The sequence below is a fragment of the Equus asinus genome, chromosome 10, assembly GCF_041296235.1.
Source record: "Equus asinus isolate D_3611 breed Donkey chromosome 10, EquAss-T2T_v2, whole genome shotgun sequence".
NCBI lineage: Eukaryota > Metazoa > Chordata > Mammalia > Perissodactyla > Equidae > Equus > Equus asinus.
The window spans coordinates 29,681,317-29,706,499 of record NC_091799.1 but is presented as its reverse complement, the minus strand read 5'-3'; the positions used below and the strand labels follow the sequence as shown (position 1 = coordinate 29,706,499).

Genomic DNA, 25,183 nt, shown 5'->3' with positions numbered 1-25,183 from the left:
AAAACCTCTCAGTTGGAAAAATGACTCAGGGCATAGATCAAATGAAAAGAGCAGACTTCTCATTGATTTTTCCATATAGTCTCAAGGTAGCTGCCATTAGCTTAAGAGAGAGAGAGAAGCAAGAAAGTAAAACAAGCAAGGAAAAGGACAGATTTGAGAACTATATCTTAAAAAGAACTTTGGCTGTGGTCCCTGGAAATAGATCAGAAACCTATTATGTTATTGAGCGAAATGCAATGCCAAAGAAACCACAAGCCCGGTCTAGAAAATCTTTGAGGCTTAACACAACTCTTGGGATGTCAATCTTTCATGAACAGAAAGTAGACTAAGAAAACCATGAAACATCCAAGGAGGCCGTAATCCCTGGTACTTACTTCATAGGTGTTCAAGGAAGATCTTGGCTCCCAAAGGGTGGACCGAGGGGTGGTGGGAACAATGAACAAGCATGAGCTGCCCTGAGGGAAGATTCAAAGCCTCTCTCTCATCCAGAGAAGGAATGTTCTTGAAGACTGCCCAGCAGAATTTCAGAACTGTCCCACATCAGCGACTCCTGTTTGTTTCCCATTCTTTCCAAGTAGGAGCGTTGATTGTGGTTATCCTGTCTCTGTTCCTCCATTGTATCTTGGATGTGTGCTGTGTGTCCTGGGTGCTAGGCATTGCTGGGAGAGAGGAATATAGAATTTGTTCTTTTAGGTCATAGGTCTAGATAGTGACTCTCAACTGGCGGACATCTGGCAATACGTGGAGGCATTTGGGGTTGTTACAACTGGGGAGGGTGCTACTGTCATGTAGCGGGTAGAGGCCAGGGATGCTGCTAAACATTCTATGGTGCACAGGACAGACCCCTACAATAAAGAATTGTTCAGTTTAAAGTGTTAGTGTTACCAAGATTGAGAAACTCTGGTGTAGGGAAGAAAAGGTGTAACCTCCCGACCTAACAGCAAGATTCTGGCTATCACCTGGAAATCAGAAAGCCTGACTTGGAGTTGATGCTCATTCCTTCATTTAACACTTAACTGAGTGCCTGCAAAAGGGAAGGGGTGGGTGGGGGTGGTGGAGGGGCAGATATTTGTCAGACAATTAATGCTAATTGTTGTAACAGATAATCTCCCCAAATCTTAGTGTCTTAAATAGTGAAAGTTTGTTTTTCACATCATGTCAGGGAAAAATCTGCTTTTTCTCCTGAGCAACTAATATTTTTTTTCTCTTATGGACGTTACAAACCTGATAATGGATTGATTTTCCTCATTGACTTAGCTACTAGGAAGCTCTTTTTAGCAGCTGTTCATTATGTTTACTGATATTCCCTGGCTCATCTTCCTATTTGACTTTGATTTGCTCATAACTTGGATTTCTTCCTCCCTACCACCCCCGCCCCCAATATTGTGATACTTTTATTTGTTGCCTCAAAATCCCTTTGGGGATGAGATGAGCTGTAGAGTAAATGAATGACTCAAAAGCAGTCTTGCTGGAAGATGGCTGCTATTGAAGGGAAATTGGGGAACAAGTAAGTATCCCTTTCTTTCTTTAAAAAGGAAAGTGGAGCTTTGGGTTCCGGCTTGAAAATTTACAGAATTGAAACTGTTGTTTGGGCTTGAGATCTGTAAATAACTTTTCTTTTCCATTCTGTAGTTCTACTCACCCCTTTTCAGTTGCTGTTTTAACAAGCCAGAGTCTCATTTGCTTTGGCTGACAGAGGAAGGAGACAAGAAAACTTTTCTCCAAGATCTTTTGGGGAATCACTTCATGAAAATGTGTTTGTCTCAGAAGGAAACTGGCCCGAGGTCAAGCCCCTGCTCACTCCTGAGAAGGCAACGTTCAGAGTTGGTGTTTTTACTTTTTCTTGTCTGTTTCCAAATGTGAAACAGACAAGTCAGGAAAACCAGTTGCAAACTAGCTGTGTGACCTCAGGTCTTTGGTACCCCCTCTCTTGTCTCCAGAAAAATTAGTCGGCTGAGAAACCACCCAGATCTGTGGTTCTCGTCTGGGTACCAAAAGAATGGGCTAATCCGTGAACTGTGACTTCTGATGATTTGGCTTGGTAGGATTTTGGTGACACCCAAACCCTGCATTCAGAGGAAGCAGGCTCTGCTTTCCATAAACATGGAGGGAACGATGGGTTTGCAGGCCCAGGCTGGAGTCTCGCTGGTGACAGCCTTAAGTGATGGATCCGTGTGAACTCTGGAGCCCCACCACCTGGTTCCAGTCCCTGCTCATCCCTCAGTTGCGTAACCTTGGGCAAACCACGTTGCCTCCTTAGGCCTCAGTGTCCTCATCAGCCATGATAGGACGACAACAATAGAACCACGTGTCTCATGAAGAGAAAATGACGTAATGCTCGTAAAGTGCTGGGCACGTTATGCAACACGTATTCCTGATCGCTATGCTTAATAGGGCCAGACACTGCTGGATTGGGGTGTGGCCACCAGGGGGACTGACCCAGGATGCCCTCGCCCAGGGCCCCACTGGACCATCTTTTCTCCCTTTTGAAGAGGACAGAAAAGAATTGCCCCAGCCATTCTCCAGAAATGGATGGCAGGAGGGTACAGAAACATCCTCACAGCGAAGCTTCGAGAAAGCCAGCTCTTAATCAGCAGTGGCCTCTTCCCCTCCATCCAATCCTTCCTTGGGAGACGAGTCCCTTTCCCTTCTGGTTTCCATTTTCTCTTCTGTGAAATGGATAAATTGGATTAGACCATCTCTAATCTAATGGATTTCATCTCGCCCCAGTTTAGGTATTTTGTATTAAATTAAAGCAGGATTTCTCAACCTGGGCATTATTAACACTATAAGACAGATAATTCTTTGTTAGTCTGGGCATTGTAGGATGTTTAGCAGCCACCCTGGCCTCCACCCACTAGATGCCTGTAGTACCCCTCCCCTCAGTTGTGACAACTAAAAATGCCTCCAGACATTGTCAAATGTCCTGGGGTGGGGGGTGCGGGGAAGCAAAATCACCTTGGTTGAGAACCCTTGACTTAAGAGTGCTTAAACATAATAATACTGATCACCTTTATCAAGTACTTCTTTATGCCAGCCACAGAGCTAAGAGATGTCTATGCTGGAATCTTATTTACTCCTCATAACCTCCTTGTGAAGTGGGAATGAATATCCTCTGCTTTGCAAACAAAGGTATTGACCTGCTCATAAGTAAAGAAGCTTGGATTTGAACCCACGTTTTCCCAACATCAGAGCCTATGATGCTTTACCCCTTTAAAAGTTTAGAAATACAGGGGTGATCTTTTGAAGAGAAAGGCACTATGGTTTATTTAGTGAGAACACAGAATTTGGAACCAGGCAGACCTGATTTGGAATATCCACGCCAATGAGCTGACCATCATTTCTTCACTGAGCTCCATTTCTTCCCTTGTTCAACTGAGGGTAATACCAGCCTTGTAGGTTGTTGGAGGATGAAATGAGGCAGAGAGACACCTGACGTGCCAGGGCCTTCTCCAACTAATTTATATTGTCAACAACAATGGAGAACACTGCTGACATTTCTTTCATTCTTTCCCTGCAGCCCTGGGTGTGGTGTCAGCGTTCCTGGGGTGGATGAAAACCTTGTGCCATAGTGTATCACCTCATTCCTGGTCCTACCCTCTCTTGAGTGTCTGTACCTTTCTTCTGAGCTCCAGAGCAGCATAGAGAGCAGGCTGCTGGAAAATCCATACTTGATGCAACCAGAACTGAAATAGTCATGTTGCCCCTAATCTGCTCCTTCATTGCATCCCCTTTCTCAGTGACCCCAGTCACTCAAGCCAGGACTCTGGGCGTCGTTCTTGACTTCTCCCAACTCCTCACTTCCCATGGCGGAGCAGTGACCAGGCGCTGTCCATTGTACTTGCTAAGACCCCCTGGCATCTGTCTGCATCCCTCATCCTCTCTGCCTTTCCCTGGGCCAGGCCAGCACACCTCTCCCTTGGATGCTGAAGGTGCTCTCAGACAAGTCTTGCTGGCTCTACTCTCGTCCTCCCATCCGTCCTGACAGTGCAGCCAGAAAGATGCTGCTCAGCTGTGCATCTGACCAGGTCTCTACCTCCTTATTCACACGATAAAATGTCCAGTTCCCTAACTGGTACTGGTGCTCTTCTCATTCTGGCTCTGTCTTCTTGTCCTCCTTACCTTTGGTCTCTCTCCTTTTTCTCAGTTTCAGCCATACTGAACCACTCACAATTTCCTGAAGGCACCATGCTCTCCCTTCTCTTTAGCCATCTGAATATGTTTTTGCCTAGTCTAGAACACTTCCCTGCCACTTTTTCTTTGGCCTAGATAACTCTTGTCAATCCTCAGCTTAGAGTTCACTTCCCCTTGGAAACCTTCTCTGATCTCTAGACCTGGTCAAAGACCTCCTCAGGGCTTCCCCACCAAGGCAATAATATGCTGCACTGTGACCATCTGTGGACAGGTGTGTCTCCTTCACCAGACTACAGTTTTTCTGGGCAGCAAGTATAGGATGTTTTCTGTAGCATAAATGAATGATACGTGGTGTTGCATAAGTTAAACAGGTGTGAGAAGGGAAGAAACCAACACAGTGAGTTATAGAAACTGAACAAATGAATAATCCATGTCCAGTCCTCCAGGACATCTTCAGTCATCTCCAGGAATTCAACAGGAAGACTATCCTATTCGGTGGAAATATGACTCAAGGTAACCTTATCTTTGACATTAAGATAGGTAAGAAGCCATCTTAGTACCTGACAAGGAGCCTACGTTCCTTTTTGTAGTATAAATGTCAGATGGCGAGGGTCAAAGAGCTGGGAGCTATATGACCAGCAATTCACTTTTGGCTGAGCTGTTGGGGAATTTATTCATGAGTCTCTCTGATGATGCAACCTGAAAAACTGGCTGAGCTTTTGGTATGCTTTAGAGCAGGATTTCTCAACCTTGGCATTATTGGCATTCGGGGTTGATAATTCTTTGTTGTGAGGGGGCTGTCCTGTGCATTGTAGGATGTTTTGTGACATCCCTGGACTCTACTCACTGGATAACAGTAGTACACCCTCTATCTTAATTGTTACAACCAAAAATGTTGTCAGACATTGCCAGATGTCCCCTGTAGGGACAAAATCAGCCCTGATTGAGAACCACTGCCCCAGAGGAATTAGAATTGGAGTCCTTCTGATGGAGCCAAGAGGGCACTGGACGACAGTTGGATTTGAAGTTCATTGCCAGCTCTGCCATTTACTGAAGATGTTTTTTGTAAGTTCTATGTGAATTCAAGGTCAGGATGCTTGACTTTGGGGAATCATCTTGACCTCCCTGGATTACAGCCTTCTCATCCAAAGTCACTGAATAATGCAAGTCCAGAATGTTTTGGATCCTTCCAAGCTCAGTTGTGGTCTCAGGAATGATCAGGGAGATGGAGTGAGCTCAGACCTCAGGCTGGGGATCTGTGGCCTGGCAGCTACAGTGAGGTGATGAGATTCAGGCCTCTGCTTGCCCAGGATGGCCTGTCTCCACAGGCCAACTAGGGTTGCTCCCTAGAGCTTCTCAACATGCCCCAGGGAGGACTGTCTCATTCAGTCACTTCTTGGCTGTTCTCCTTTCCTGGCAGCCTAGACTGTCAGAGCTGGAAAGTGCTTAGAAATGCTGGTCTGAGCCCTTTGTTACAGAGGGGCAGACTGAGGCTCAGAAGAGGAAAGAGTCTTAGCTGAGGTCACACAATGAGTGAGTGAGTAAGACCCCTTATTGACCCAAGTTTCTTTTTGTTTTTTTTTTAAACCACTTTATTGAGGTATGATTGACATGTAAAAAGCTGTACATATTTGATGTATACAGCACAAAGGACTTGGGGATCAAGTATACACCCGCGAACCATCACCACCATCAAGGCCATAATCATACACATCACCTCCCAAACTTTCTTCTCACCTCACTTATTATTATGATTATAATTATTATTAACTTTTTGTGGTAAGAACACAACACAAGCTCTATTCTCTTAGCAAGTTTTAAGCATAGAATACAGCACTGTTAGCTATAGGCATTATGCTATATAGTAGAGATCTACAACTTACTTATTGGTTTCAGTTATGACCCAAGTTTCTTGATTCAGAGTCTGGTATTCTTTCTCCCACTCTGTGCTGCCTAACTCTGGGAGCCTAGCCCCATGTCTGTCCAACCCTTGGTGGAAGTCTTTCCTATAGACTTTTCCTGACATTTCTTTTTTATTTCATTGAAACTTACATGTCTTTCATTTGACGCTTCCTGTATCCTGATTTCTGCCTGGTAAGAACCATCTAATGTAAAACTAGGACCATAACATTTTAGCAAGAAACAATGTGTTTACTTTAGCTCCCAAGACAAACATTTGGCTTTCAACTGAGCTTGAACCCAATGAAATGAAACTAATAGTAGAAGTTTGAGGCACTGAGCTAGGTTTAGAAAGATTTTTGGAGCAGCTAGATCCTTTTGGGAAATTCCCCATCCTTGGAGGTCGTGAAGTCTGCCATTGTGTATCGAGTTGCACACTGGGGTTGTTTCCCATCACGTGATTTAGAGGAAAGAACCTGGGCTTTGGACATAGGTTCAAATTCCAGCTCCATCTCTTCATAGCTGTGTGAATTTATCACAAGGATGACACTGTTTTTGGATGGTCACTAGGGCTGGTCCTAGAACAACTATTACCTTCTTAGTTCCTACAGCAACTATGGGAAGAAGGTTTGCAGTTTATGGATGAGAAGACTGGGCCTCAGAGAGTTTAAGACACAAAGTTACATTAAGTAACAAAGTTAGAAGTGGTGGAGCCGGGGACCCAAGCAAATCGGGCTCCTGATTATAAATGACCAAACTGAGATTGAAAAAAAAGCTTTAGGCATAATATAATTTCCCTGAGCTTCAGTTTCTTTGTATGCTAAATTGGGATGATAGAACTTCCTTAGAAGAATTTCTGTGAGGATTAAATAAAATAATGCCTGTATAGCACCTAGCACCCACAAAGTGTCTAATAGATGGTTAGTTTTCTCTTTATCACAAGTTACTCATGTTAGTTTAACATCAGTTACAATTTATTGTGTTAACTTTTTGTTTGTTTGTTTCAGTCTTTATTCACTAGGATAGATTTCCAGAGTGGAATTGCTGGGCTAAAGGATGTGCAAATCTAAAATGTTGATAATTACAGCCAAAGAGTCCTCCAAAAGGGTTTTAAAAAAAATCAATATATACTCCCAATAACCTATGAGAATTTTTGCTTCTCGACTGGTTATTTTGTCTATTATCTTTGCGACTTCCCAGTAGTTAACACAGTGCCTTGTATACAAGTAAGTATTTAAAAATGTTTGGATTGAATTGTTTTTTGAATCTTCTTTCTCTCTGATATGAGACTAGCTCATTCTGTAGGTCACCCACTCTTGTTCTTTCACTTGACTGTCATGTATGAAGCCTTCCCTGGTTCTGGACATTGAAGATACCAAGATGAATTAGACATACTTCCTTCCCTGACTTTCTCTTCTTACTCACTCTTAGAGTTTTGTACTCTATTGGTTGACGCTTTTCTTTCACACTCTACTTATTTGAAATACTCTCTCCCTTCCATTTGAAGACATTTCCTTTTGCAATGCTTTGGGGTATATTTTGCCCAACACTCAAATGAGGTTATTCAGGCAGGGATTAATATCCCCAGGTAGCTCATGGGTACAACCGAGGCTCAGCAAGGTAAAGAACACTTCTTAAGTTCACATACAACCATGCGTAGTCTTTGGAGCTGCTAGGCAGGGTCTAAGAAATAGGAACTGGGTCTTGGTGTTAATTCTCAAAAGAGCTCCCATATTGGTAATTCCCAAAAGGGAGAAGATCTCTACCTTGGTGTCTGAACTTGGGTATGGAGGACCTCCTCCTATTTTCCTCCAGGAAAGAAGTGTGGGGTGTGGGCTCTGTGTCTTGGACAGCATTGTCCTGGGGCTGAGGAAGGACCCTACAGAGCCATGAGGCCTGCAGTGCCCAGTCCATGTCTTCTATAAGGAAGCCTAGATTTTGCCCACTGGTGTCTGTGAGCTCCGGGGTCCCCTGCATCCTGCATTGCCACACTGGGAGTGCCAAAGGACCCAGAAATGCTGCTCTTGCTGTTTTATCATTGACAATCTCTATCTTTGCATGTAATGTGTCTTTTTTCCCCTCCAGGTGCTTGCAAGACTCTTTTTAAAATCTTTTGTTTTTGGCAATTTATATATGATGTGCCCAGTAATTTTCTTAGTAACTATATTACTTGGGGTTCACTGAATTCCCTGGATATATGGGTTGCTATTTTTGATCAAATTTGGCAAAAACCATTGGCCAATATGTTTTTATTAAGTGCTAACTTGGTGTGAGCAAACTGCTAAGTGAGTTTACATAGGTAATTTCGCTTAATTTTTCCGAAATGATGTGAGAAAGGTCAGTAGTCTTTCCTCCCTATTCCCACTGAAGAAATTGAGGCACAGAGAGATGAAGGAAACTGCAGAGTTGCAACAGTGAGGACATGGCAGAGTCAATGGATTTCATTCCATTCATGCTTGGCTGACTCCAAAGCACGGCTCTTGCCCCCTTGACCATTCTCCCCCTCTAACTACCTAAAGCCACAAGTCGCTTCAGAAAATCTCAGATGCCCCAAGTCATCCTCTTGGCAGGGTTTTCACCTTTTGTGACTAAAATAAAATGAATTTTCATCTTAGTAAGTAGATCTCTTCCTATTCAGGCAGTTGATGTCTTGAGGATCATTTAAATTCTGTTAAGACTTGAGGGTGCTGGAGTCAATTCCTGCTTATCCTGGGTGAACTTCTGATTCAGACTCATATCCATCACTCTTCCATCCTGCCCAGTATGGCCTCGGGGACTTCAGACTAATCTTTAGCCAAATTGCAGTGAGATCTAATTAAAGTTGTTCATGGGGCACCCAAAGCACCCAGCCAGACTCATTTCCCCATACACTCTTTCCCCCTGGAGCCCCTCTTCTGTTTCCGGCCCTTGGTTAATATCAGCCCTGATATTGGTTCCCCTACAGTGAACCCAGCACATATGGGTTCAAACTAAATGCACACATTCCCAGGTCCCTGGGTCTTTTGGTTACACTTATATGTAAATGTTTTTTCTTTAACCTCTGAGTCCCTGAGCTATAGAGCTAAATAGAAGTTACAAATTGTTCAAGTCCAGAGGACGTCACGCTGGGCTCCCACTAAAGTTGTGGCTAGTCACAGGATCTTGAAGTCCTTTCACAGAGAAACTAATGTCCAGAGAATAGCAAGGAACTGAAGCTTCCCTAACCTAGCTCCTTGGCTTCCTGACGTCACAGTCTACCTTCCACCATGGAGATAAAGAACCAAGGACACTCCTCTGAGAAATCCTTTGTCTCCTCCACTGGAAGCAGCCGCAGACACAAGCCCATGGGAAAATGCTGACCAAGAAGGCCATTGCATCCCCTCCCCTACCTAAAAGCCCAAATAAAAGCCCCTACCTGTTTATTAACGGGGAGCAAACAAATTTTGGGGCACTGACCCTTGCTTTGCTCTCTCTGCCTGGCAAAGTAAAGCCTTTCCTTTTTCACCCAAGACTCTGTTCTCGTTATTTTGATTCGCATCAGGATCAGAGACGGAACTTTCAGTAACACTCCTGTGCATCACAGCTTCCTGCTCCCTCTGCCCCCATCACATCCCTGTTCCTCTACTCGGCACATGCCTGTCTTCACCTGATTCAAATTTCTTCTCTACACTGCCATGCCTGCAAGTGTGAAAAAGTTGGGTGGGGTGAGTCACATTTTTTCAGACCCAAATGATGAGACTGGAAGCCCGTTTTTTCTTCATTCTTTATCTGTAAAAGCTCAACATGGAGCCAAAAACTGTGGGCCCTAATAAATGCCTGGTGAAACAGGAAACATCATATGGCATAAAGTAGGGGCTATGGAAGCAGACAGAGCTGGGTGTGAATCCTAGCACTTATTGCTCTCTGGTCTTGGGCAAGTTTTACTGAACCTCTCTGGGCCTCAGTTTCCTTATGGGTAAACTGGGGACAGCAATGTGGTTGCTGTGAAGATCCAAGGAGGCCATATCTATAAAAGCACTTACCACTGCTGTGTTCGATCCAAGCAGGTGCTTGCTACATCATAGTGGAACCATAAGTTGCTCTTTTCTGATCTGATCTCCCATGGCATTTTCACTGTATCTCTTCCAGCCACTTGACACTTTATGTGATGAACTGGGTATGCACATATGTTCTACTCCTCTGAGCTCCTTGAAGAAAGGCCTCATAACAGACTCAACTGTGAATTCCTGGTACACCAGGGCCATGCCTTGTACAAAGGTGACTACTAATAGCTGTTGCACTGAGAAGCAGAATGAGCAACCTATGGGAGAAAGAGGCCTCTGTTGTGTTCCAAAGAGAAATACACAAGAATCAGCTTGTGAAGGTTGGGGTCAGGTCTGTCTCAGGCACAGCTGTGTCCCCATCTCTTGGCACAGTGACAGGTGATAGCCAGGGTTCAACAAATGTCTACTGGATAAATGAATATGGGGTACAGGAACATTTAACTAATCAGAGTCCATGGAGCTCACATAGAGCAATGCCCATCTAGTCTTGGAAAGAGAAACTGAGGCTCAGGAAAGGGGAAAGACTGCCCAGTTTCACACGGGACTCAGCAGCAGGTGTTTTAGATTACCTGATATGTAAGATTATCTATAACCTGGTACAACCACAGCTCTTGGTTGACAAACACTGACTTGGCGTGGCCAGTCAGAACTTAATCCAGCCTGTGATTGGCAGGAGCTGAGCCAACCAGAGGATGAAAGGGACTAAAACATTCAAGCAAAATAAGCACCTGTGTAGTAATCCATTCATGTTTGGGTTCTTTGGGGCTGAGACCCAGTGCATTCCTAAGTCAAGCTGTGTGATTTGGGAGGAAAAAGAGTCTTGGTTATTCTTACATTGTGTGCCTTGACTTTTAACACGTGGAGTTCTACAACCAGATTCTACCTTTTTCCCCCCAAAAGTTGTTTTAAACCAGCTAGTTATGTCTTCCTTGGAGGCATTCTCCTTGGGAACCAGAGTCTTGCCTTACAGAGCATCAAGGTACATTGTGCAGCCCCAAAACAATGGAGTCAAATCTCTTTTGGTTTTCTCATTCTAAACTCATCGTGTTTCCTTTTGTTTGCAGCCTCTTTGACAAATAAATCTTTCCTGTGATTCAGATGGGTCCATAAAAAATCAGACAAGGACTAGAATGTAAGCTTTAAGAGGGCATGGACTTTGTTTTGCTGTCACTGTGTCCCCAGTACCTAAAATAGTGCCCTGTGCACGGTAGGAGCAGAAAGAAAGAAGGAAAGAAGGAAAAGAAAGAAATAAAGAAAAAGAAAGACAAAGAAAGAAAGAAAGAAAAAGAAGGAAAGAAAGAAAAACAAAGAAAGAAAGAATGAAGCCACTGTTCTTAGAGAAGGGGAAAGAATCTTAAGGACTGGTGCTGGAAGACCCTGAAGATATCTGTAGTCTTACTTATAACCAACTGTGCAACCTTGGGCAAGCACCCTACCCTCTTTGGATTGCTGGTTGGTCTGTAAAATGAAGTGGGTGAGATGAGTGGATGTGAAGAAGATTGAACTCAGTAATAGATATAAAGTATTTTGGGAAAAATATTGTGCTTTCATCATTTTTCTTTCTTTGAAGTCTCTGTATGGGAAAATATCCAGATAGGCTTGTTCTGGGACCATAGTGGACCAGCTGTGCACCAGGGTGGATTCCAAAGACATTGCCAGGTGGTTAGACTGGTGGATTGTACCCAGATCAAATATGTGCAGGTGGCAAAGACTGAGGTGTTTTCCAGAACTTTTTACTGGGGCTGGTGTCGTATGTCCACCTGATAAATGATGCTCTGAGCAGTGTTCAGGAACGATTGAGGTAGGTGGAGACACAGAGAGAGCAGCACTTGGAAGAGCCTATCAGTAAAACCTAAAGTGAAAATTAGGGTTGTTCAGGTCAGATCTGTGTCCACAAAAGAGTATGAAGGAAAATGAGGGAAGACAAAAATCTATTGAGAGAAAGCAAGCGAAAAAGTGAGTTTATCAGGAGCTAGTTCGTGCTTGACCTCTTTTAGTTGTGTGACCTTGGACCAGTCATTTCTAGAAGAACCAGGCATTGTTTTTGGCCTTCTGGGGGATGGAGATGAGTATAACTCAGTCTCAGCCCTCAGAGGTGTGGGAGAAGCAGGCAGGTAAAACGAAGATGCCACTGAGAATGATGACTGCTGAGATAGAGGGGTGTACAAGATTCTGTGGGAATGCAAAAGGAAGCGGGGCTTGAATTGGCTTGAGTGGCTCTGGGAAGGTATTAAAGAGGAGGTGGTGTTTGAGATGGGCATTAAGAGAAGCAACCTTTACTAGGTAGAGTAGGAGCGATGGTGGGTCAGGTCCCACTGTTCCTGAAGGAGAGAATAACTTTCACAAAGAACGGAGGTATGAGGCAGCATGGTGTCTTTGAGCAATGAACTGTGATTTGGCATAGCTCTAGCACTGGCTATATGGAAAAGAAAGCAGGGAAGAAGGGAGGGCACAGATCATAAAGATCCAGTAGAAGAGGCTCATTGGGACTTTTGTACCTGTGGACAGTAATAAGTCAAGGAAAAATTGTAGGCAGAGGACCAACATGGTCACATTTGCATTTCAGAACAATCTTCCCAGCTCTGTGCGAAGGATGAGCTGGAGGTGCGGGAGGACGGTGGCAGGGCCACCAGTGGAAGCCTGTGGCACCTTTCCAGTTGAGAGATGATTAAAGCAAAGGCCAGGGAGACAGGATACGGGGGAAGATAAAAAAAAAAGATGAAGAGATGAGATCATCAGAGCCTCAGATTCCCATCTATAAAGTTAAATGAAGTTAACTAGTTCTGAACCCAATTTCTCTGATGGCCTCAAAGACTAAAATGGAGCGTAACTGTGGTTGAGATTTGGAGATACCATGGGAAACGAGTGACCTCGTAAGGAATTCCATTTTGTAGACTCTCTATAATCTTACTGCCGGGTATATTTGCGAGGGAAGGAGTATTCCAAGTTTCCATAACAGCCCTGCTAAAGGGTGAAGAAACTCTGCTGTGAAATTGAAGAACGGGATCTGAGACTGGGTTTATTTGAAGGATTGTGAGAGAGTCTCAAGGTTGAAAGAACCCTGAGAAGCCAACGTGTTGGATGCTCTCGACGCCTCTACAACACGCTCACTAAGAGATTGCCCAGTCTCCTCTTGGTCCCTCCTGTAATGAGAAGACGTTCACTTCCCATCAGTCCCATTTCTACCCCACCTTGGCCAGGGAAAGAAGTGCCTTTGAAAGAGACTGTCTTAAGAATCCTCTTGTGAAAATGCCTGATTAATGAAGGCTTTACAAAAGCAAGCCGTGGCCTTGATTGAAATTGATTTCATTTTTTCTCTTCTGAGGCCTAGCAGTATTTCACACTCCATGCCAGTTAGAGACAGAAACATGGTTGAGCTCAGGAAGGATTTTGGTGAAAATAGAGCTCTGGAAGTCAGATAATTCTAATGCCTATGGTGCAGTTGAGATGGTTCCATCCATGATGTGGTGTCCAGATGGGGCAGCAAGGGCATACGGTAGAGGCTAAGAAAGCCAGAATCCATTCGTGGTGATAAGGATGATGTAAAACCCTTATCCTAGGATGAAAACAGGAACTGTTAATAAATTAGGCAGAACCTGCTCAAGTGAGTGTGACTAGAGGATTGGAAAAACATTGAGGCAATGACTACAAATCCAATGGGCTGCTTGCTGCCCTCCCTTACCCCCACTTCCCTTATCCTCCTCCCACTCCAAACCTCTTCTAAGTTTCTTCCATCGCCCTCCATCTAAACTGACAACCTTCTTCCTCCTTCCTTCTCCACCCAGTTCTTTCTCACTCCAGGTGTCTGTCTCATTCCTCACATAGAAGCAATGCCTTACGTTTTTACGATGCCTCGCAGTTCACAAAGCCAGTTGGAACACATGATGTCATCAACCCTGCAACCACACTTAGAGGTAGGTGCTGTCCCCATTCTGAAGATGATGAAAATGAGGCTAAGGGAGATGACATCACTTGCCCAAAGCCACAGAGCCACGTGGTGACAGAGGCAGCTGATGGACCACGCTCTTTTCTCCAAACATTGCTCCATCACTCCAACTTTACAGATTAAGTCTCTGGTATTCCAGTGTGCTGACTTGCACTGGATTTTCCCTGGACATAGGGAACCAAGTGATCTCCTCATTTGAGGATCCCAAGGGATGGCTACTTTCTCCTGGAGGGATTTTAAGAGAAGGTCAAAAGAGAATTTGTCTCCCTGAAAGTTGCCTTGACTTCTGGGGAAATCTTATTCTAACCGCTAGAGTCTTTTCATGTCCAGGCCCACTGCATCCACCCAAACTCCATTCTTATGACACCAATACTGTGGGCAGAGAAGGCTAGAATCAGCAGTGTGCCCACACTGGCTCATTCGTTAAATTTTCAAGAATTTTGCAAGCTGGTTGTGAAACACAGCCATTATTGAAAATTACATAAACTTATAAGCAAATCAATTATCATGAAAACAAAGGTAAGAAATACTCAAGACACCACTTCTTTTTTTTTTTTTTTTTTTATTTATTGCCTTTTTCTCCTCAAAGCCCCCCAGTACATAGTTGTATATTCTTCGTTGTGGGTTCTTCTAGTTGTGGTATGTGGGACGCTGCCTCAGCATGGCTTGATGAGCAGTGCCATGTCCACGCCCAGGATTCGAACCAACGAAACACTGGGCTGCCTGCAGCGGAGCGCGTGAACTTAACCACTCGGCCATGGGGCCAGCCCCTCAAGACACCACTTCTTAATTATTTTGCTACATTTTACTATTACTGCAATTTCTATAATCTCGAGGTTATTTACATTTAATGTATGTGAAGGGTGAAGATATTTTATAGGGATGTATTATTGCTCTTCTCTTCCTGACTCTGTGACATCATATTGACAGATTGAAATTGGCCATGAGGGAGAATGTTTACACCATGGAAATTGGCAAGAGCTGCAAATCAAGGCCCCTTTTCCCCCTTAGAGAGCCAGTTATGAAATTTACTAGCCCAGCACTGGCTAAGATAGATAGAAGCTGGTAGTAATTGGATCTCTAGAATCCTCAATGCCCAGCTTGGTCTTCCTTCCTGCCAGCATGAACTTGGGCAGAAGAGATAATGGTGTCTAGAGAGAAATGGAGATAATAGACATGAGGAGGTCCCTCACTATTCGCCCTCTCTTCCTCTAGCTGGGGGGTGATGATAACACCAGCAGTGGTATAAAACATTTAACGCCTGCTTTGGGCCAGGTACTGCGTTAGATGTCTGACATGCCCTGCTCCACTGAATCCTCACCAAAGCCATACGAAGTAAGGATGACTGTCCTCCTTTCACAGATGGAAACCTGAAGTTCAGGAAGTGGAATGACTTGCTCGAATTTGCCCAGAGAGATAGTAGTAGGACCAGGCTTTGAGGCCAGATCTGTCTGATCCCAAATCATTGCTCTTTCTGAAAAAGTGGTGGAAATGGAAGTCACTGGAACTCTGGACCACCTTGAACATCTGTTCTCACCTCCAGAAGCTCTTTGGTTGCTGTCGATCAATAATCTGCCAGGTGTCTTTTGTTAAAATTAATCACTAATTCCAAATAGGAACCAAATTTGAAGCATCTATTCACTTATCAGAACTATTTTTTCAAGTGCGTCTTATGTGCCAGGCACTGTCTTAGGTGCCTGGGATCCAGCAGTGGACCATCCTTGAGATCCCTGCCTTCAAGGAGCTTATGAACCAGCAAGGAGTCGACGTTGGGCCTGGCGACACACTCAAAGATCTAGCACCTCCCTGATACGTCCCCAGAGCATTCTCTTGGTTATTATGTTCAGAAAACTGGGTGACAAACACGTGCTCTCCTGAGATCCCCAGGCCTTGCCTAGGCCTGGTAACCTCCACTTCTGGGGTTAAACTCCCTTTCTCCCCCCTCTTTCAAAACAAGATTGGTCACCAATTGTCACATGCACCACTGCCACAGAGAGGGAAAAGCGGCCCTGGACTCTGTTCACAGATGGTTTCCCCTTTCCCCGCAGAGGGATTGGGAGAGAGGTGTGTACACAGTTTCCTCAAATTGTGGTTTCCCGCGTGGGTTTGTGATTTAAATCCCTATTTTTGGCAGTCACCTCCGCTGTAGACCAGCCAATCGTGAAGCTGGGTCTGTTCCACACCCCACGGGGCAGATTTGATGTTAGAGCGGAGGTGTCTGATGCGTTATTATTTCATCCTTCTTTTTGGGGAAGGGAAGCAAAGCCAATAGTTTGGGGAATTTTTTTGCTTCTTTAAGGGCAAGGTCAGGCCATTCTAGAATACTTTGTGCAGCCACACCCAGGTTGCCTAATGGGGATATTTACTGAAGCTTATATTTTGGCTGGGAAATAGACCATAGAACTCTTTTGGCAGGTGCAAGAAGGGGTGCAATCATTTTGATCTATGTCGTGTTGATTTCCTTAGGCTAGCTGGAGTTACTCTCCCAATCATGATGGTGGAAGAAACATCTTGAAAAGCCTTGAAGCCAAGAGGAAAGTCCCTTGGGAAACTTGATCGTTGAATGTCTCTGACCACAGCCTCCGTCAGATGTGATTGGTTTTCATTTATCTGAAGATTTGGGCTTGCCATGGCAGCCTTCTCTCCTCCTCTTGACATTTGTAAAGAGTGGTGAATATTGACTCCACTTGGAAAGTATGCCTAGAAGATGGCATTCATTCCAAGGGGATGATGAGAGAGGTATGTTGGCACTGGGAAATGGCAGGCTGGGAGTAGAGAGGAGAAACAGAAGAAAGCACCCACATCGCTGGAGAGGTATGAGCATGGAGAGTCCCAACCTGTCAGGGAGAGGCTCCCAAAGCAGGTGTAGTCTGAGTCAACCTGGTTTTCCTCCTCAGGCTGCCTTCCTCTCTCTTCCACCAGGGACATAGCTAGATCCTCTTCCACAGAACTCCCCAAGAGGGTCCCGTTTTAGTAATCCAGGCAAACGGAGCCATTTCCCCAAGCGGGAACCACACACAGGAACTGGTAGTATTTCTGTTCTCCAGAGTTCTTGACCTTTTCTTTGCTTTTGACTACATCCACCCCCTCTCCTTTGAAATCCCTGCCCACAAGCAGCTCTCAGCTCTTCCCCATCAGGGACAGTTTGACCATTCAGCAATTCTGCTGCCCAGGAAAACTCCATGTTCTGAAAGAGGTTTTCTACTAGTAATTCATTTTCCTAGTTTACATGAATCAAAAACCTAGGAAGGGAGGAATAAAGCTTCTAAACTGCATGAGATAATCAGAGAGACGACAGCAGGTTCATTTACTTAATAACCACGAGAACTTGGACATCTCATTTTGCATAAGCTTCTGTTGTTTAGGTGAACACAATGATAACATAATAATATACACCTCAAAGAGTTGTTGAGTGGATTTTAAAAGACAAGGAATATAAAATGCTTAGCATTAAAGCTGAACTTGCTGTGATCTCTCTGATTATCTTGTGCCTGATGGATCAGAGGACCAACATTCGAGGAAAGCGTACTCTAAGTAGATTTTTGATACTGAGCTTGGCTTTGGGGATACAGTGATAAGCATTCCTGTCCACAGTCTCTGTTCTCTTGGAGTTTCGAGTTGAGCAGGGAGGAAAATCAAACTAGAATAAAACCAGTGTGTACGAGAGTCTGTCTGGTCAAGTCCATGTGGTTCAGTTATCCCATCTGGTGGAGAATTCTGCTTCTACCATCTTAACTCTTGTCTAAATAGAAGCCTTTCCAAAGTGTCTTTTTCTGACAGTGACTTACCTCCTAAGAGTTTCATGTTTTCAACTTTCTAGTGAAAATTGCCTTGGCTATACCGCCACCATTGTGTCTCATTGAAAGTTTATTCATTGAACTCATTGTGTCTAAAAGCAAGTTTATGCTTTTCTTCTCTCTGTCCTGACATTCCTTCTGAAAGGCACTAATGTTCCCTAGTCAGCTGGGCTGACTATCTGGGTCATCTTCAGTCTCTTCTTTCCCTTGTCCCATCTGTACTCTTCATCACAAATCTGTAGGATTCCAAGCCATATCTAAACCTTCCTGTAGATTATAATCATCTCCCCGCCTCTAATGCATCATGTATACCCACCTCAAGTAGATTAATTTTCCCCAAATGTGGCTTTGTAATATGACTTGACAGACACCATTTATTAATCACCTATTATATGCCAGGTTCCATGCTAAGCATTTTATATTCAGTGTCTGTTAAAACCCACTCAACAAATCTTTCAAGTGTTTATTATTATGTTTACTTAAATAACAGAAGCTTATGGGGAATGAGATGTCCAAGATCTCGTAGTTATTAAATGGCAAACAGATTTGAGTGTAGATTTTCTCTAATTCAAAAGACTATGTTTTCAACTACCATGCTAAATGGCCTGTTGATTTTTTTTAAACATCTGTTATCAATGAAAAACTATTCAGTGGCTCCCCATTGCATAAAAGATAATGTCCAAATACCAGGTCAGTTTCTCTCGCACTATTTTTCAGCATGAACTTGCTGCTCTGGCCAGGCCAGGATCCTGATTTCCCTTCCAATCTGGGGTTCATTCCAGCCTTTCCACTTTGGGTCATGCTGAGAGCTATCTAAGAAGTTGGGAAAACTGATAAAGGAGCCCGACTTAAGCACTTTTTACAGAGCAAGAGTAACTACTCAACTCTACTTAACTTAGAACAAGTTTAAGGAAAATGACAAATATTATGAAATGAATTGGCATTCAATGCCCTTGACTGGTGGCAATATGAGGTCAGCATGTCTTTTGATGTTCATGAGCTAATGAAACACTTGATGATTGAAGGGACTTGCAAAGTGTTCCTTGAGTGAATGAATGAATTTCTGAGGGGTGAATGAGAAAGCAAAAAAGGCAAGATAAGAAGGATGGAGATCTTTGTACGAGCAGAGAGGGGCTGATGTAGGCAGACTTTATTTACATGTTGAGGGCCTTAAAGTTTAAGCAAAAGCTGAAAAAATATGGAATTTATATGTGCTATTTTAAATATAAGGGTTTAACAGCTCAGAACTCGTAACACCAAGAATATATCACATTTGTGCTATTCATAGGGCGAAACAGACTTTATAAACAGTGTTATGCTGTATCTCCAAATATGAGGCAAGATCTTCATGCCCCTCTCTCCCTGATTACCCCTGAGAAAAGAGAGTTTGTTCATACTCAAGTCCTTGTGGAGCGTCTCAGATTACAGGATGATTTCACAACGTATTTTGTTCCATCATCAACATAGTGTTGGAGGAAGACAATTAGCCTGAGCTGATCTCAAGTGTTGCAAGTTTGAGATGTTTACAGAAGTAAGCTGATGTAGTCATTTAAAATGAGGCAAAGGGATCAAATGCAGATTCAATAATTTTTCTTGGGTTCTGCCTTCCCAAATGTGAAGGATGAGTAGAAGTGTAACAGATGGCTTCATGAAACAGCAGAATTAAGTGGCTGTGCTTTGAATATCACAAGACGCACCAGAAGACAAAGGAAAACAAACTCTTCCAATGTTCTGAAAATGGGTACTTGTTGCTTGGGATTATGTTTGGGCTGTGAGTATGTTTTGTGGATTAACTAATAGCCCTTAAGCAGAAGTATAGGTGATACACTCTGGGAAACTAAGCTGGACAACTCAAATGGCTCTAGTGATGCTGAAGACACTGATGTTGAAGATGTAAATGAAGACTTGGAATAAAGTCTTATTACAATATACATGAGCATGGGAAAAAGCAGTATTTCCACATTAATAAAATTTTACCAGATTCTTTTAGATGTGTTTATATAACTTAATTGCTATATTAAATATCATGAATAGAAATATGACTATTTCTTGTGGATCCCTAAAAGGTTTTATATTCAGCTTGACTAATTTTTTTTTTTTTGCTGAGGAAGATTCACTCTGAGCTATCATCTGTGCCAATCTTCCTCTATTTTGTATGTGAGCTGCCCCAGCATGGCTTCTGACGAGTGGTATAGGTCCGTGCCTAGGAACAGAACCCAGGCTGCCGAAGTGGAGCATGCCCAATGTAACCACTAGGCCAAGGGACCAGCCCCACAAATCTTGTTTTATTGGTATTTTGTCAGGGAAAATGGAGTCTCTCCCTACCGGGTATCTCTACTACTGGTAGAGATACTGATATCTCTACTGCTCTCTCTCCTACTGGTATTTTGTCGGGGAAAATGGGGCAATCCCTATGGGGTTGCCTTGTATTTGGGCATATATGGCATTCATTGAGCTCTCTAGGAAGTGTGGTTTGTCTATTGGCATAAGTTAAAAGTTGTATAATGTGTGCCTTTTAAAATCCTGACAGCAATGGTCTGTGAGGTATAAACATAACTGGAATTGAGGTTAAAAAGTCTACATGGTGGGTCCTCCAAGAATCTGAATCCATTCCTGTTGGGACCCTGCTTGGCTTTCTGAGAGAAGAGAAATGATAGGAGAGGGTTAGGTGAGGAGATCACAGGGGTCTTCAACTTTTTAAAGTTCCAGATCATTCTTCTCCTCCTAGACCTCAACCATACAAGAAACCCTCCGTCTCACACCTTGTATTTGGAAATCCAGCTCCTTAGAACTGCCTCCCTCTCTTCCAGCCTTTCTCAACTGGGAGCCTCGTTGGAGCCACTGAACTAGGAAATGATTTGAGGACCATTTTCTCATTTCTCCCTAGGAGGTGCATAACTGCACCAGTCTGGATGTGGAGGAGAGAAGTTAACGGATGATGCCTAATGGACATCTAAGGGCTCTCTATTCTATATCTCTTAGGGTTTCTTTCTTTCCTGGGATTCCTATGTATGAAGACCCCAATCTCCTCGTTAGATGAGAGATACTATTGATATAGAGCTTACTATGGGCTGGGACTATGTGAGACATTTTGCATACATCTCATTTACTCTTTCCAACAAGGCCATGCCCTGTATACTGCTCTTTGCATTTTGCGGCAAAGGAGGCTGGGACTCAGAGAAGCTAAATAACTTGGTGATAGTGCTGGTTAGTTACAGAGCCAGAATTTGGTCCCAGGTCCTCTGCACCTCAAAGATTGCTTTTAACTACTGCCCTACATTGCCTATAGCTTGGTGTGAATTCGATTTCTTCCTTTCTGATGATGAAAAGTTTAATAAGACTAAGGTTTATAAGAATCATGAGCAAACTCTCAGTCTATGGTTTGGGCTTTATTGTCTTCTATTTCTTCTCTGAGTCCCTTCTGAAGCCAAGTCTGTCTAGACGTCTCCTGAAAATTTGACTTAAACTGATATTTATGAGTCCCTACCATGAGCTGGGTGCTGTGCTGGGCAGTAGCGTAAAAGGAGAATTAGAAACTTGCCCCAGAATTGATCCTAGGGAGGTTACTTCATTTATTAAGTGTGACTTGGGGTTGTGAGTGAGCCCTCCCCAAGGGCCCTGGTTAGAGAGAAGGGAAAAGAAGGAGTTAAAGGACTCTGTATAAGAAGTCAGCAGGAGTTTGGGTACAGAAGGGTGAGAAGAGAAGAGAGGCGTAAGGGCTGGTGTCGGTAGGGAAGCAGCAGCTGAGGAAGTTTTTGAAGACCAGGGTCGTCCACCATAGAATTGTAACCCGCTTGGGCTGTTGTAATATAACCCCATCTTCACTCACAGTCTCCATAAACCTCTTGTAAAGTCTTCTGTACATGTCAAGGTTCTGTGAGCTCACGTACTGCAAATAAGGAAGTGAGTCAAATTCCAGATCTGCGTCAACTTTTAAGGAAGAGAGAAAGTTCACGTTAGAAAGCAGGACGGGGCATAAAGTGAACTGTTTCAGTTGAGAGAAGCTGGGACTCAGAGCGTTCATGAAAATATCAGTTCCCTGGGAATTGTCCGAAAGCTTGGAGAAGTCCCCAAGCTTTCCCCAGGTTGAATGATGGAGGTTCTAGACAATCTCATCTTAGATCTTAGGCATAGTGCCTGTAGCTCTGAATCTGATATTCGGGTTACTTAGAGAACAACAAGGTATAGAGTCTGTCCTCAAAAACTTACACCCTAGAAGGGAAGGCAATTAACATAAAGATATCATTTCAAAATCATGTCCCGAGCTCTAGGGGAAGGGAAAAGCACTGGGTTCTATGAGTTCAAAGGAGGGGTACAAAGATGGGTTGTGCTAGGACCAAGAAAGGCTTCTTGGAGGAGATAACCAGAGTCTTAGAAATTATCCAGGTAAAGAAGAGTGGACAGAACATTCTGGGAAGGTGACTTAGTCTGAGAATACTACTGCTGTTACTATTACTACTAGCTCACATTAACTGAGTACATGCTGTATGGACCAGGCACTGTTCTAGGCAATTTACACCTACACACTCATTTGAACCTCACAACCCTATGAGATATACGCTATTATTGTCATCATTTCACACATGAAGGAGCTGATCAGGTGACTCACCCAGGCTTACACAACCAACTAGATGGTGGTGAGTTGAACCCAGACAGTCTGACACCAGAGCCTGACAAGCTTAATCACTATGTAAGAGTGATTCCTCATACTGGTAGGGAAATTTAGGGAGTTTGGTATTACCGAGTGTAAAGATAAATGCTGGAAATGGTCAAAGATGAAGCTGGAGTTGGTAACTAAAGCCCAGGTCATGGGGTCCTAGTGCTCTTTTCTTCTGGAGGAAGAAGCTCCTAGAATTTTCCCTTTCATCTCTCTTCTCTACCAAGGAATCTCTCCCCAGTTGAGATGGACCAACGCTTGTGTGTTAGTTGGGTGTATCAGTCATCTACAGCCACAAAAGTGTATAGCAACCAACCACGAAATATTTATCTAGCTCAGAAGTCAGTGGGATTCAGATGATCTGGGGTAGACTTGATCTTTGCTGGGCGTGCTCATGCATTTGCAGTCAGCTATGAGTCAGTTGGGTAACTCTGCTGATCTGGGATGAGCTCACTCACATGTCTGAGAGTGGGCCGACTATTGGTTGATCTAGACTGGGTGCCTCTGCTCTGCTCTGCTCCACATGACTTACATCCTCCAGCAGGCTAGCTCAGGTCAGCTCACATGGCAATGGCAGAAGTTGAAATGCTCAAGATCTTTTTCAAGACTCTGATTGCATCCTGTTTGTTAACTTCTCATTAGGCAAGTGCTAGTGCTGGTAAGCCAAACCTAGAGTTAGCATGTCACTAGGCCAGCCCAGATTCAAGGGGTGGATAAATAAGCTAAGAAGCACATGACAAAGGGCACAATATAGGAACACATGTAGAATTGGAGCATTAATCCAATCAATCTGCTATGTAGATTCAGCTGTTCTCAGCCTCCTGTTACAGGCCATTTATGTGATCACTTGAAGGAGTGGCTTGAGCACTATGCTTTTTAAAGCAAGGAAAGGAAAAGAAAAATGGAGAAAAGACAACTAGGACAGTGTTCATTATGGAGTTGGGAGAAAGGAAAAACATATTATAGAAAAAAGTTATGATTCTGCATTGAGTTTTTTTTTTTTTAAAGATTTTATTTTTTTTCCTCTTTCTCCCCAAAGCCCCCTGGTACATAGTTGTATATTCTTCATTGTGGGTTCTTCTAGTTGTGGCACGTGGGACGCTGCCTCAGCGTGGTTTGATGAGCAGTGTCATGTCCGTGCCTAGGATTCGAACCAACGAAACACTGGGCTGCATGCAGCAGAACGCACGAACTTAACCACTCAGCCACGGGGCCGGCCCCTATGCATTGAGTCTTTTTACAAAAATAAACCTTTATTTTAGAAATTTTAGAATAGCTTTTTTTTGAAAGGTATACTTTTTGGTGAGGAAGATTGGCTGTGAGCTAACATCTGTTGCCAATCTTCCTCTTTTTTTTGCCCCCTCCCCAAAGCCCCAGTACATAGCTGTATATCCTAGTTGTAAGTCCTTCTAGTTCTTCTATGTGGGATGCCACCACAGCATGGCTTGATGAGCAGTGTGTAGGTCCGTGCCCAGGATCTGAACCCGCAAACCCCAGGCCACAGAAGTGGAGTGCACAAACTTAACTACTATGCCACTGGGCCGGCCACTAGGATAGTTCTTAATTTACAGAAAAGTTGCAAAGATGTTACAGAGAATTCCCATGTATCTGCAACCAGTTTTCCCCTATTGTTAACATCTTACGTTAGCATGGTACATTCGTCATAATTAGTGAATCAATACTGATACAATATTAACTAAAGTCCATATTTTATTCAGATTTCCTCAGTTTTTACCTAAAGTTCCTTTGTGTTCCAGGATTCCACCCAGGGTATCACATTACACTGTCATCGTGTTTCCCTAGGCTCCTCTTTTTTCCCAGACTTTTCTTGTTTTTGGTGATCTTGACAGTTTTAAGACGTATTTGATATTTTGCAGAATATCCCTGGATTGGAGTCTGTCTGATGCTTTTCCCATGATTATACTGAGGTTATGGGATTTGGGGAGGAAGGACCACAGAGGCAAAGCGTCATCTTCACCACATCCTATTCAGGGTACATACCATCAACACAACTTATCGCTGTTGATGTTAACTTTCATGGAATTTTAAAAATTAATTTATATAATAATTCACTTAGAACTGCACAATCTATAAAAGGAAGAACAACCTTACAAATGTCTTTTCCTGATTCCAAGGAAACCTGAACCATTTCATTATAACTTGGATTAAAGATGACAAGATGTGTGAGATCTCAAGTCAATTGGTGAACGATTACAAGCACGATATGTAAGTTGAACTTCTCACAGCGACTATGAGGTGAATTAATACAATTTCCCAAAGCAAACAAAAAAGAGGAAGCGTCTTAATGTCAAAATAAAGATTATATCACTATGAAGCGTTGCAGCTGAAGGAGTATTTCATGCGAGCATTTCCTGTAAATAAATGGCTCCTTTCCATGATGACTAGATGTAGGATCATAGCTTCAATTTTCAGTAAGATCTTTCTTTCTTCCTCTTGACTCATGTTCCCCTGCACCTCAAGTTGCTTCTAATTTTTGGAAAAATGATATTGTCTACCCCAGTGTGTTTCATTCTCAAAAGCACTCCTGGCAAGAATTTCTTTTTATTCTTTCAAGAGTCTTTGTCTCCTGAGATAGAGATATGGGGCCTCTGGTTTCAATGACAATATCAACCAAAGTGGAAACAAGACATCGGAACACATAATTCTGTTTCCCCAGTCTAGGGGCACAGGCAAGAAGGAAGCAGGCAGCGTGAGCATTTCACTTATT

General features: G+C 43.4%; 1 long non-coding RNA gene across 3 annotated transcripts in view; it reads left to right on the top strand.

Annotated features, from left to right (window-relative positions):
* Positions 1-25,183, top strand: part of LOC106824219 (uncharacterized) — a 95,595-nt gene that overhangs the window by 20,956 nt on the left and 49,456 nt on the right. Inside the window, exons 3-4 of one of the 3 annotated variants that reach the window (XR_006533202.2) lie at positions 13,841-13,969; positions 16,468-17,664. The exons of the other annotated variants lie outside the window; for them this stretch is intronic. This is a non-coding gene — a long non-coding RNA (uncharacterized lncRNA). Of the gene's footprint in view, positions 1-13,840; positions 13,970-16,467; positions 17,665-25,183 lie in introns of those variants that run through there. 3 annotated transcript variants of the gene reach the window in all.